Here is a 14,195-nt window from a genome sequence, read left to right on the forward strand (position 1 = left end):
TTTCAATCAAAAAAAAAAAAAGGAATTATAAAAGCTCTTTTACATTTCACTTAAGCTTTCTATTGTCATTAAGTCAAGTCAAAGTTTATTTCTGCAGCACATGCAAAGCAGACCTCAGCTGGCAAAGGGGCTGCTCGAGTTATACAAATATAATCAACAGTCACTGAATCCCAATAAATATAAACTAAAAAAAAAACATCAAAGAAAGCTAGAGTAAAATAGATAAAAAAAAAATATATATATATATATGATAAACTTTGCTTGCACAATAAAAGCCAAGAAATCCAGTTCAACCGGAGCATAAGCAAAAATATGAGTTTTGGAGCAGTGTTTCAGAATTATTAAGGGTCCAGTGAGCTGTTCTATGAAAAGGGAGGCTGTTCAACATATTAGAGCTGAAAGTGCTCTATCACCACATCGTATCATTGTAACACAATAAACATTCTGTGATTTGATTGGCTCACGGTCAAAGAGTGTGCGTGTGGCACAGCTTTAGAGCAGCTTGCTGAACACCTACATGTAAAAATCATCTCTCAGAAATTACATTTGCATGCGACACCACGAATCTGCGAGAGCAAGTGCGTTTTGTAGCACTGCTGTGAAGTGTTTCTCTTTTATTCTTTAAAATCAACATAATGACTAACATTGTAAGCATTTGGAGGCCTTTGGTGTCCTCGTGTGAAGGTTGGAAGAGGAGAGATGAAAGGGACGGGATATTATGTACTTACTTATTATGCACCACCGCAATACCAACAAGACATCTTTTTAACTGGTTTTCAAAATTTATTTGATTTTTTTTCTTTTGCGAGAATTATATAGAATTCTAAGTGTTTTTTCTTTGTTTTTTTCATGTATCTGCGGCTCTAAGGCATTTTGTCAAGGGGTTCGTGGATTTCGTTAATGGAAAGCCGAACAGCGATGAAAAGCACAAGTTACACAATGATCATTTTTATGGCATTTAATCAAAATCTTTATCCAATGACACATACCTAAACAATACACGATAAGACACAGCAGCATTTAAGGTAATCCCAGAGTCAGTCGGTGGATACACACAAATACTTTCACCTTGTATTGAACACCTCTGTGGTCCATTAAATATGTATTTTTACTTAATGATACCGTCTACTTTGACTTCCCTACCATGAAGAATTAGGTGTTTTGCTTCCCACTTCACTACATCTAAGAGACAGTTTTAATAAACAGCCAGAGAATAAACCATGTGTATTCTTGGTAATATCTCAGATATCCATGGGTTGTTAACAACTCTGCTGAGTAGATGATCAGACGTCTTTCTTTGTGCGGAACTCCACTGCATTTTTACGCTTTGCACCAGAAATGTAGACTATGTCCAACAATTTGATTAGCTTTATTTTTCAAAACTCAACACTTCAGGACACATGCTTTCCTAAGAGCTGACTTTAATCCGAGGGCTGTGATGAAAGCGGCGAAGGCTCTTATCATTGAGACCTTTTGTTGTCAGTCACACCGCGCACACACGTCAAGTGCAGGTCACTGTACTTGCTGACCAGCGATAACTAACCAGGTAAATTGTGATGGACCACAAAATGAAACCGAGTCGTAATTCTTTGGGGGGGTAAATTTTCTGTTTCCCACTAGATGGGACGTGAAGTGATGAGCACGTGTGGACCAAAAAGAGCTTTATTGACCGACGGACGCATCTCTGCTGAAATCCAAAGATGATTACCAGACACATAATGAGAAAGCAGCTGATATATCCAGCATTTACCCCCCTGCGCAGCACTCCCAGTCGTCAGCAAGATGTGGCGCTGAAATAATAATAATGGATGTTTAAGGTTTAATCTGTAACATGCATAATCAATTAAGTGTGCGTGTTGTGTTTTTCTTTTCTGAGTTAGACATAATAAAATCTTTAAACTACTTTTCATTATTAGAAACGTGTCCCCCACAAACATACTCTTTGTCAGTTGGTTGGTTGGGAACTGGTCACCCTACGCCTTCTGAACTTGATGAATGTTGAAATTACTTAATATCTCATACAAAAACTGTGAACAGATTTGTGAATCTGAATTATTATTCCTTTTTCTCCTTCATTATTACTCACGCCCCAGTTTTTTTTTTTTTTTTTTTTCAAAAGTTCAAACCAGTCTCACCTTTAGCATTTTCAACTAACACACCACTCATGCCACTCGTGTGCTTCAGTATGAGGGACCTAACGATGTCACATCTGATCAATCAGAGGAACTAAATCCATTCTTTCACTTGAAAACTTGTTGCAGATAATAATTATGTATTAATGAAGGATTTTTCATGCAGGACCTTTTCGAGTAATGGAATATTTGTACATAGTGGTACTAATTAAGTGAAAGATCTAAACACTTCTTCTACTGTGGTGTGTAAAAACAAACAAATTGGTCAAACAAACAGATTTTAGAGGACAGGCTTGAAAGACTGTTAATATTGCAGCGTTCTTGCATCAGTGCATGTTAACCAGCATTAAAGGGACTTTCACCTTCAGCAGCATCTGTTTTCTGGTGGGTTCAAGACTGTACTTTTGTGTTGAAAGAATATTGAGCATTAATGTTGGAGTCTGGAGTAAACAGTTTATAATTAGCCCAGAATAAAACACATCTGTCAGGAGTGGGCTTGTCACGGCACTCTGAGACTTGTCAGCACTCGGTGAAAATAGTACAAAAACACCCATCCATATGTCACAGCTCAGCATGTCGGCCTGCAGTTCTCATCTCTGTCTGACTGTATCCAGACCAGCTGTTACAGCGGCGTGTGAGTAGCTCCAGGCGGGGGTTTGATGTTATTCGAACATTATTGTGTTAGGTTGGCATATTGCATGCAGTGCTGAGCTTTAGTGTGCCATGTCACTCTATGCCAAGTTGGACCGGGATACACTGCGGGCAAAGCACAAGTGCGAGGGTGTGACTGACGAACTCTGAACACTGGCTACCTCCTGAGGGTCCACCAAAACAAGCTCAGATGTGTGAGCAAGCGCGAGCGCACCAAATACCGCAGATGTATGGATCAGTGTCGAAGCATATGTGTTACTGTGAAGACTTGAATAAGCCGGTGTGGTTTGGGTGACACACACACACCGCAACTTTGAAGCAGCCCAACTCTGAAATAGCAAACAGGTGTGATAAGAAGGAGAGATGGAAAGGAAAAGGAGAATGGAGGGGAATAACGGAGAGCAGCAGATGTAAAAATAGTCAGGAGAGAAAAAAGGTAACATGTAAAAAAAATTTTTTTTAAAGTCAAAAGGAATGGAAATTGAGAAGACTTTTGTTTGATGCTTAAAGTTTGGAATACATGAATGTTCATGTGCACACATGTCTGAGTAAGAGTGGACTGCATAGCCCGGAGGCAGAAATGCTTTTTGACCCGACCACTGGTCTGCTCTCACTCTGAGACACACAGCAGCTTCTGTGTATGTAGCTGAAATACAAAAGGCAACGAAGCAGAGCACACATGCATAGTTGGACATAGGTGTGAACTCTGACATTAAGTAAGACAGGTCCCAGCAGAGACAACTTTTTGGGGAGTTTGAAGTTTAATAACATTTGTAAAGCCATGTGAGGATAAAGGATGTCAAGCCACCGCTCCTGCATGCTACCACAACCGGATTAATGCATTGTTTGTGCAGCTTGATGAATTGATCCCCTTACATCACAGACAAGGCCAGAGGGATGCTCTGGATGCTGATTCACTACCCCGGCGCCAACGAGGCTGGCTTACAGTGGGACAATGCTGGGATTTCTCATGGCCTGTAATGCATTACCTTGCCATACGTACAATATCAAAAACACAGAAGAATCTATCTCTTTGGGCTCCAGAATATCAGTTTGTGGTCAAATTGGGCTGGTTTTAATCTTAATTCAAATCAAATCAAATCAAATTTATTAGTATTTATTAGCACATTTCATGTACAAAACAATTCAAAGTGTTTTACATAAAATAAAAGCATTGCAGCAGGGAGTGTAAGAAGCATTAAAAATACATTAAAGAATATAAAGAGAAAAAAATAAAATAATTTAAAAACAAGCAACAGTCCAGATAAATTCAAAGATATCGTGCAGATTTCATGCATAGACACATGAGAAATTGTGATTACACACGACAAAAGCAGCTTTCGTTCACGGACTGGCTCCACTTACGGCAGATTGTCGGAAATGTCCGAACCCTCGGGGTGAATTGCTCCACACACTCTGGTCCAACGCTACTGTAACAAGTTTATGACCACGTAAAGGAGATCTATCAACATATTTACATAAAACTCAACTATTCTGTTCGTCAGACCAAAATACATGTAAAAAAGCTTGTATGAACAAAACTGCACAAAATCAACACTTTCAAAATCTGACACACACTTACCCAGATAATATGATTCCTGCACCTATACGTTCAACTAGACTTTAATTGGTTTAGGCGCTCTGCGCATGCTCCACAATTTCCATCCCAGGTTTTGACCCGCAAAGAACAAAAGATGCTGGTACGTAGAAGTAAAAACAAGCAGGTAACAGCAAAGAATAACTACAAGGGACAGCATGCATCTTTTTGTAAAAACTGTAAAGCATACATCAGTTACAAAATGCACAAAACTGTAAGGCTGTCCAAATCACAACTTAACAATTTCCACCAGCTTAATAGTTTGAAAGTTGTTTTGGTTCGTGAAGTAAAAGGCCAAACGGAGGAAGCCCAACACTAACAAGCCGAGAGGAGCCATATTGTCCCCCTAACATTAGAGCATTGGACATACTGAACTCAACTCCCTCTATTGCGTGTGTACTGGCACAAGGACAGTGGTCCAATCACAGGGCCAGATTGAACTCTGACCGCAGCTTGACTAGTCTGTAAAAGTTAATATACTGTCTGATAATATCTTTAAATGTTCTCCAAACTAAATGTGTTGAGTGACCCTTTAGCCGTGAAAGACTGTGAGAACACAGAACCGATCGATACTGCCATCATAGTGTTTAAAAAGAAATAAATCTCCTCATCCATATAACTTGGAAAGGTGGCCTCATATGAACAACTGTTTAATGAAAGGAAAATCAGAAGGGAAGAACAAATAATCCTGTATTCAGTATCTACCCTTATGTGTCTCTTAACATATCTTTTGGGTTTAATTTAGGTGGACAATGGTAATAAATTTCAGGTGATAAATCAGAAAGCATTTGCTCATTTTCTACCATCAGATGTGCAAGGTCACCTCTTATGTTCCATGGAAAAAGTATTTTTTTGTCTTCTGGTCCAGTCTCACGTGTTATGTAAATATTGTGATGTAATGTATGATAAGGAATCTGCACATTTAGTAAAACTTTTTTTTTTTTGTTAAATCTTCGCTGTTCTATGCCAGTTAAATGCCTTAAGTTGGCCAATCAGCTCTTGGGATTATGATTAAGGCCAGAATGCGATGCAGCTTCCTCTGTGGAACTGACAGCAATCCCCTGATCCAAAGTCCCTGTGTGAAGTGCCTATCAACATTTCTTGAACCACACTAGGGTACTTAGCAATCAAGGACAGCGACAAAACATCCACAAAGAAACACAAAAATCTCACACAGAGATGCTGTTTTATCATCTCTGGGTAAGTGTTTTGGGCTTATGAATCTTTTCTGCACTGAGGATCACAATGTCAGTCTCTCACAGGGCAGACATGCAGACATTACAGCAGTGTTCTTGATGATTTCTTAATTTCATCCACAAACTGCAGCTATCACATCCTGTCCTTTTAACGGCAAATGAGGTCGTTTTGACTACACACTCACCAGATTTGCTTTCACATGAATCACCCTCTGTGCATTTAGCTGAAGGAAGCTTTGAGGTTCTTCAGTTTAACTTAAATTGCTTCTTGACAAATAGAGATGAGATGGGTGGGGAAGGAATAAACTGCTCTTTCTGTATGGACGCAGCCTGAACTGCTTCAGTACAGTTAATAAATACCTATAAACCCAATCAGCCTCTCTGTGACTCCCACCTTTCTAATGCAGAGAAACTATCCACTCACGGCACTCAAAGAAGACAGACAATTTTAGCTTTTTCTTCCAGGCTGTAGTAACTTCTGACTCTGTGGGAGCTGGGGTAATAGCCCAGCAGGAGCATTGCATGCCACCGAGTAGATTGAGACACTGTTCTGTCACTTCAATGCGGCCAAAAATATGAAGAAAGAATTCACGAGCACGAGAATTTGCGAGGGAAGCACGCAAAAAAAGAGAAAAGCTGCACCAGCAGAGCAGTGCATTTTCAGAGCGGACACATATGCAGGTGTATCAGCACTCAAGGTCTGCTTGCGACCAAGAGCATTAATATGATCTATTACTTCTACAGAACACCATCTATTGTGTGAACTGCTTCCACAATTTCAAAAACTGCTAAGAATTGCACTGATCAGTCCTAACATTAAACTGCTGACAGGATTAATTCATAACATTAAGAATTAATGTTGAAGAGCAATGTTCCGCTGGAAACCTTTGGCCCTGCCATTCATGTGATGCTGCGTTGACACTCTGGCTTCCACCCACCCAAACATTGATGCAGACCAAGCACACCGTCTCCATGGTAACAGCACTCCTCCAGCAGGACAATGCACCTTGCCACATGACAAAAACAGCTCAGAAACGGCTCAAGGAGCACAACAAGGACCCCAAGGTGTTGACACAGCTTCCAGGCTCCCCAAATCCCACTCCGATTGAGTGTCCACACAAAGGATGCACAGGAGCCCACAAAACCCAAATCATCCGTCGACACGGTTTGTCCCCATACCCTCACAGGTCAGAGCATAATATTAGGGAGAGGCGGTTTTTAAATGATGCGGCTGCTCAGTGTATTTTAGACATTTTTACTGCGAGCTCCTCTACTATTGATGCTCATCATTTATGGACTGCATCTATAATGTATTTGCAACTCTTGGTTTTTGCGTGGCTCTAGGAGCAGCAGTCAAAAGTTCAGCAGGCTACTAACTGCACAATCTTAACCACCACTGCACAGATTGACGTGATCGTTTTTTACAGACTTTTACAGTCAGATGGATTCTGATTACTTTAAAGGTTCTTTCATGGTCCAGCTGTGCGATGTGAGATGGTTCTGAGTAAAATCTGTTAGTAACTACAGCGTGGATCACCACACAATTTGAAACATGAAAAAAGTTATCTGTGATCCCTTCACTTTTCTTTGATTTATGACCGTACTATGACTGTACTTCTTAAAGGGTCCTTCAATACCTGCTCCAAGATGTCACATGTCTCCTATAAACCTGTGGTGCAGAGTGCAATGTGCTTTGCACCATCTGTTTGGACAGCAGCATCAGAGCTAGAGACTCACAAAAACTGGACAATACTGCTCATCCTCTACACAACAGAGTGATGAAACAATGGTGTGTGTTCAGTCAGAGGCTTCTTCAGCTCAGTCAAGAAGGTCATTCCTGCCAGCAGCAATGGCCATACACCGCAACATGAATAACAATGCTTTTAAAAATGAAAATAAATAAATAAAGTACTGAACACTATAATTTCTCTTTAGGATTGATAATGCGGTTTGTCAGTATTTAATGTCCATTCGCAAATGTTAGCTTATTAACATGTTAAACTAATACGATGACCATAGTGGATACTGTAGCCTTTTAACATGGAGCGAATTACCACAAAAGCTCTGCACCACGCAGAGCCTCGAACAGGCGGTCTGAAATCAGTCCCTATCCTCTGAGAGGTTATGCAATTGGGGTTCAATTGGGAACTTTCACTGTTATGGTTTTTATTGTTCGAATGAAAATGACAACATTGTAAAATTTAGCAATGACCAACCGTGGATGAAAGTTATGTAGAAAAACTCTAGCTATATTACATGGAGAAATATTTGATCAGTCTGTTTGAAATCATCATGACTACAAACATAAGAGTACACAGAGTAAAGAGATCAGATAAGGCTACGCATGCACATTCTGCAAAGCATGTAATTAGAAAAGAAGAAGAAAACTTTCTTTTTTTCCCAACTTTATTTCAAACACAACAGCACATTGGCCCACTTCACCCCCTGACTATCTACAGATGGAAAGGGAGAGTGGCCCTTTACAGCTCAGTTCGTAATACGCCATCCAAGAGGAAACCAAGAGGCTGAAGCTAAAACTCCAAGACAGATCCTTACAGGAAGGAATGCAGCATGTTTAACAATCCTAAACTCTTCAAAGATTAAGAACAAAAAAGATCCATTAAAAGGAAAATTCTGTTTGAGCATGCACAGAAAAAAAAATTCATTTCAATCAGAGAGCAACAATCAGATCAGTTAAGTGCATATATGGATACATTTTCCTGTAGGTGAGATGAGTAAAATGTTTGCGCCTTCCTGTGATTAAAAATAATAGAGCCAGATTAGATCAGTGTGATCCGATTCAGATGTTTACATGACATTTCTATTTTGATTAGAGAGCTAATCTGATTAAACATCATCCATCGAAACACAGATACCATAGCGAGCTCTCTGGTTTGTTGTATCTTACAAGGAGTAAAATCTACGTGACTATAACATTGCTGCAGTTTCAATTCTCCGAAAGCGGAGCTTAATCATCTATCAAAGCTGAATAGAAACAACAACTTCTATCATGAAGTTGTCATCGTATCAAGACTTTCAGCTAAAGCTCTCTGCTACAACAAACATCATCTTTGAGCTATTTCTCGCTCGTGCTATAACAAATGAATCAAATGGATCGGGGAAGACGTAATGAGAACGCAGCCGTGGGTCTTTAGGAAGCCGTCTTTGCTTCTTTCATTATTCAGAAAAGCTGTGAAAACGTGCTTTAATTTCCTCGGTGCCTTTTCAACTGGAAACTAAAACCAAAAGCTGCACCATTTAGCACCGAATAGATATATTTACTGACATACAGTAAATATTGCAGTGAAATGGTGACTGTCTCCACTGAGCCTGGACATTTTACGTCATCAATAAACAAATATATTACGCATATAGCTAAGTCATGGCAGGTACTGCATTCTGTACATGCAGTAAACCATAAAGTAGAGCAAATTAGGAGCCATTTCAGACTTCCTTTGCTTTTATTTTTGGCGATATCTTATCTGTTTATAAACTTGTGGAGCGCATCACTTAATTGCTTATTTAATGTGCATGCTTCCATCTTTGCGTTAATTGCCTTTCCCTTATGTATACTTCATTTAGGCAGTGAGACACACACAAGTATCAGTGTGGTGTCAAAGGATACTGGTCGTTCATACTCCACTGACTCCGTCACATGCAAATGGACCACCAAAACAACTCAACAATCAGCCATAATTGGCAACAACTAATGCCACCAACAGACCTCAACAGATTAATGAATTAGTCATGAATTTAATTCATATTACTAGACGCTGAAAAAAAATCCTAAGAAGTGTCAAACTCATTTCCATATTAAAAGAACGACATTCATTATTTAGCCTTCATTAACATAGAAAATATCACATCAACGTTTGCTGCCACTGAAGCGCGGCCTTCCAGGGAAGGAGAGACGGAGGCTGGCAAACAACACAAGAACAAAAAAATGGCAAGATGGAGACACACAGACAGAAACAGACGAGATTGGAGAGCACAGTTGGACTAAGAGAAATGAGTTTGGAAGGGGATCAAGTGTAAAAAAAAAAAAAAAAAAGGAGGGGGGGGTGTAGGTGAGGAGAGTGGGTGAGGCTAAAAACAAAAGAGGAAGAGATTAATGCTGAGCAACGGATCCATGAGGAGAATGTATTAAAAGGAGAAAATGCATGGACAAATACAGGAGGAAGGAATAAATTATTATTAGTGTTTTGGCTTCTTTAGACTAGTGAACAGCCAAGTAGCAGGCGGCTGACCACTTAAGGTGTCATCATGTCTTTCTCACAGGCTCTATACTGACCGACTCTAGGAAGGAGGGGACTGCGAGGTGATAATTGGCGATATGCTTACCTGGCGAGGAGCCTGCAAACCCCCCAGCAGGGTGCACACACTAGCCTGGAATATTAGATTGCCAGGACAAGCTTTACCTCCTGCAAACCCCAACCAACTACCATTTGCAACACAAACACACACACACACACACACACACAGGTAGATTGACATTAGAATAAAACCAATCCCGATGACTCCACTCTGGAATACTAATACGCCTGCCCTTGCCAGCTGACCTCTTATAGGCCAAACAGCCTGTCTGTCAAACTAATGGGGTGGAACACTGGCATATTGCTTTCCCACAATCCCTCAGCAGAGCCGGGACACTCATTTACTTCAGTCAGCTTGTTGCCAAGGCAACATTTAGGATAGGTTTGGTGTTGGACGGATGAACAAACATACACAGTTCTTCACATACAGCTCTGTATATGCACGCACAAACAGTCCAACCTGTTACGTGAAATAGCATACACACACGGCAGCAAATGAGACTGTTACTAACAGCAGGGAAATAGACACATTTATGTTAAAGCACAGACAGCACGATGTGCATGCTCAAAGTGCACAAAGCGGTCTTTGCCACTTGTCTTATCTCTGCACCCACAAACCAATTTTCCACTCTCTTCCTTCATTCACAATACATGCTTTCTTGTTCATTTGTTCTGAGAAGCGAGCAGACAAGCCTATTCTTTGCCTGCATTTCTCTCCTAAACCAGACGAGGAGAAAGCAGAGAAAAGGCTGCAGTCACACAGGGACCACTTTCAGTGCAGGGTATCAAACCCCATCCTCGCTCTTGGGGATTGATTATAGATGTCAGCTCACACAAATTCATTCTGGCTTTTCAGTTCAGCAAAAAATCCAGTTAGAGCCAATCCTGTCCTTTCTTTTTTCCCTGCATAACATTAGAAAAATGTAAGAGGACTGAATTTTAATTGGAACCCTGCTCTTCTGTTTTGCAATGAGTCTGGACATCGAAAAACACCTAAACCAATCATACAGGCTTGGTCGACATCCTGTGCACCCTGTCCCTGCAGACCCAGAGAAGGCACTGTGACAGTAAAAATGTCAACATAAAATAAAGTCTAAATTTTAGGGTGTACCAAAGTAAAGCATTCAAATATCAATCAGAAGTTTTTTTCTCGGTTGCCGTGACGACTGAGAATGTCTTATTTTTGTCGGCTTGTCTGTCAAAGGTTTATTTAACTTTTTTTTTTACAAGATCTAGAGGTCTTGTCTTGTAAAAAAAAAAAAAAAAAAAAAAGGTTAATAGTTATAGCTAATATTAGGTAGTTAATACATTTGTGAAAAATCTGTAAATCTGAGTCTAGGTCAGAAAAAAATGCAGACAGAGTGGACAGAGACTGGGTGGAATAGAGGGTTAATGGGGGTCGAGATCCAGTTTTTAGTGATTATGAGGCAATCCCCCCCATACAGAGAAGGACAAAATCCAAAGCTGTTTTTACGGAAAAAAACCCATCTTGTGCTAAAGCAGTAAGAGTTAGCCAGATCAGTTGTGGGTTTTTTTCCATCTACTTTTGATCCCAGAAAGTAATGTTTTTCCACCGTCTCAGTGTCTTTCACACAATGTGGCAATGTTCATAGAGCAGTTCACAATGCCAGTGTGTGATAAAGGGACTTTGGGAGATACAACAGATTTGCCAATCCAATACTGTGAATCAGTATCAGGCTACTGCCCCTATTAAGCAGGATGAGTATCAGCCAGATGTGGCCAGTTCACTTTGAATACAATACAATACAAATAATGCCACTATAAGGGCTGGTGTGTCTTCTTTCAGCTACAACTATTCAATCATGGTGAGAAACTGACTCCGTTTTTAGGGCCAAGGCAGTTTCGAAGCAATTCATTTACTGGGGAATTGCCAGTTCCAGCAGATAAACTAAGCTAACGTATCAACTGATAATGAGAAAAAGGTTGATAGGTAAATCCCAAGAGGTCAGCCCCTTAACTCAGACCATCGAAGCCTTGTATAGTCTAATAGTGCCTCTGTCATAGCAGACTCCTTTTACAGAAGTGCCTCTTATAGCCTGTACGGACACGAGGAGCTCTTTCCATGCAGGATAATGTAGTTTAAAGTCAATATTAATTGTCCTACAAATTAATATGATCAACAATTTTATGCCAACATTACACCTATTTCACACTGCTCAAAAAACCTGTAACATCCACAAACATCTGTGTGTAATCAGCACGGTATGACCCTGTAGTAATTGCAGGATTTTTGGAGCATCAATGGGAATATAACAGACATTTTCACACTGTGGGCTACAGGAGTGAGCACAGCTTAATATTTCCACAGAGAAAAACACTTTTACCAACCGTTGGATTGGTACCAATGGAGGCTGTGAAACTGACAATAACTCGTGGACAATAAGAGAGCATATGGATTGGATTTGCCTTAGCTGGTCCCACTGCTTTGCCTTCACATCCACCCAACCAGACAAAAAATATTAAAGTAGCCTGTCTATCTCTCAAAAGTCTTGATTTTCAGAAGTTGTGCGCCTCCACAGCTGATCACCTGTAGCTCCGTTTTTATTTCTTAGGGGAATATCCCCTCTATCATTTATTCAGTTGCCATGAGTTGCCACACAGAATTAACCTATGTACTAAGCAGATACAGTAGTCATTAACTGTATCTGCTGTCTGGGGCTGAGCAGCATGTGCACAGTAGATTTGAGCTGCGGTGAAAGAAAGCGGTGAAACAAGTCTGTTGGTTTCTACAGGAGCAGGTTCATAAACTGTATACCCCCGAAACAAACTGTACTGGCACCTTCTTCTGTTGGGCTCCAAACTGAATAAGACACCGCCATTTCCAACCTTGAAAATCATTTACTGTGTCTTCAAATACAGTAAATAGGCTTGGCTTCTCATCCCTATAGAGTGCTTAAGTTTAACTGAGGGCTGAGGAGATTTCTGTGGAGGCCACAAACCTGTGGAAAAACACTTCAATACACCACACATCCCTGTGGTACGCACTGACATATGGTGACCTAGAAGAAAAATCTGTCCGAGCTCTGACAACTTTAAATGCGTTTATTCAACAGTCAAGCAAACGTACAATACAAATACCAAAAAGTATATCATGGCTTCTAAAATGTAAACAAAAGCAGATTTAAATGACTTGAAAATCATTTAAACCATTAATCATGCCGTGGTTATCTCCCAAGGACAGAGCTGGAGAAGGAGACAGCGGGAGATAAATAAACACAATAAGATATCACAGATATCAACCGAGCACGTGAGAATTTGTCAGCTCACAGAGCAGTTTTTCACATCGCCTCAATTCATCTTATAAGAGCTGATGCCCAGAAAAGGCTGCCACGTTTCAGATTCTTGTTTATATAGTTTTTTTCTCGAGACTAGCAGTGTGTTAGCTTGCATTTTTGGCAGTATTGATTAACTGTGTTCACTGACAATCGTTTTGAGGAGCGTTTCAGAGCCCACAAAGTGGCTTCCCTCCCAGAATTATGTCATTATCCCGTTGTGCCTGATGGCCTGAGGATCAGGGCCATTCAGAACAGATATTTTTCTAGATTGAACAGTGGAAAAAAATTTAATTCCCCAATTCTTTTTTTTTTTTATATGCTTAAATTGTTGAAAGGTTTGCCTATGCAGTCCTTCAAGTTGAAGGGAATTTATTGGTGCCTTGACTTTCTGATTGAGGCTAAAAAACATAACCGTACTGAACTGAAAGGCTTACAGTGAGGTCCACTTTACACCTAATCATTTTTCTGATCCATTACCAGCTAACTTAATTAGATGTGAAATGCTTCATTAGGTTCTTGTTTTTTTTATATACACAACTATCCCAGTCTTTTGTTGCCTCTGTCACAGGGTTTTCTGAATAGCCCTTGGACAGAGGCATTTAAAAGAAATTGATTAATAATACAATGGATCTGTTTACTTTGTACCATTTTCATTTAAGTGCAGAAAAAACTCACTAAATTCTGTTTTCCTTCATATTTTATGAACCTCCCGCCAACTTTTTGAAAACTGGGTTGTTTGTTAGTTTGACTTTTGAGCGAAGTTAGAGCTGGTACAGATTCTTCTTCTAGGTTACCATATGTCAGTGCAGAGCCAGCCTGGAAACAGGTTTGCATGTACATTTTTACAGACTAAATACAGTTAGACGATACATACATGTATCAATACAATAATAACTCTCTGCCGTGTCAAACCTCCAGTCCTCATCTGGACTTTCTTTTCTATTTATAAAAATCAATCAAAGCGGCGAAACCTTGAAACAGCAGATAAGCTCTGAAATAAATGAGCAACG

The 14,195-nt window shown here is 40.0% G+C and overlaps 1 protein-coding gene across 2 annotated transcripts in view; it reads right to left on the reverse strand.

Moving 5' to 3' along the window:
- The window catches only part of macrod1 (mono-ADP ribosylhydrolase 1), a 125,885-nt gene that overhangs the window by 41,518 nt on the left and 70,172 nt on the right, over positions 1-14,195 (reverse strand). The gene's annotated exons all lie outside the window — the stretch shown is intronic.

Source organism: Odontesthes bonariensis, chromosome 13, assembly GCF_027942865.1.
Source record: "Odontesthes bonariensis isolate fOdoBon6 chromosome 13, fOdoBon6.hap1, whole genome shotgun sequence".
In the NCBI taxonomy this organism is placed as follows: Eukaryota; Metazoa; Chordata; class Actinopteri; order Atheriniformes; family Atherinopsidae; genus Odontesthes; species Odontesthes bonariensis.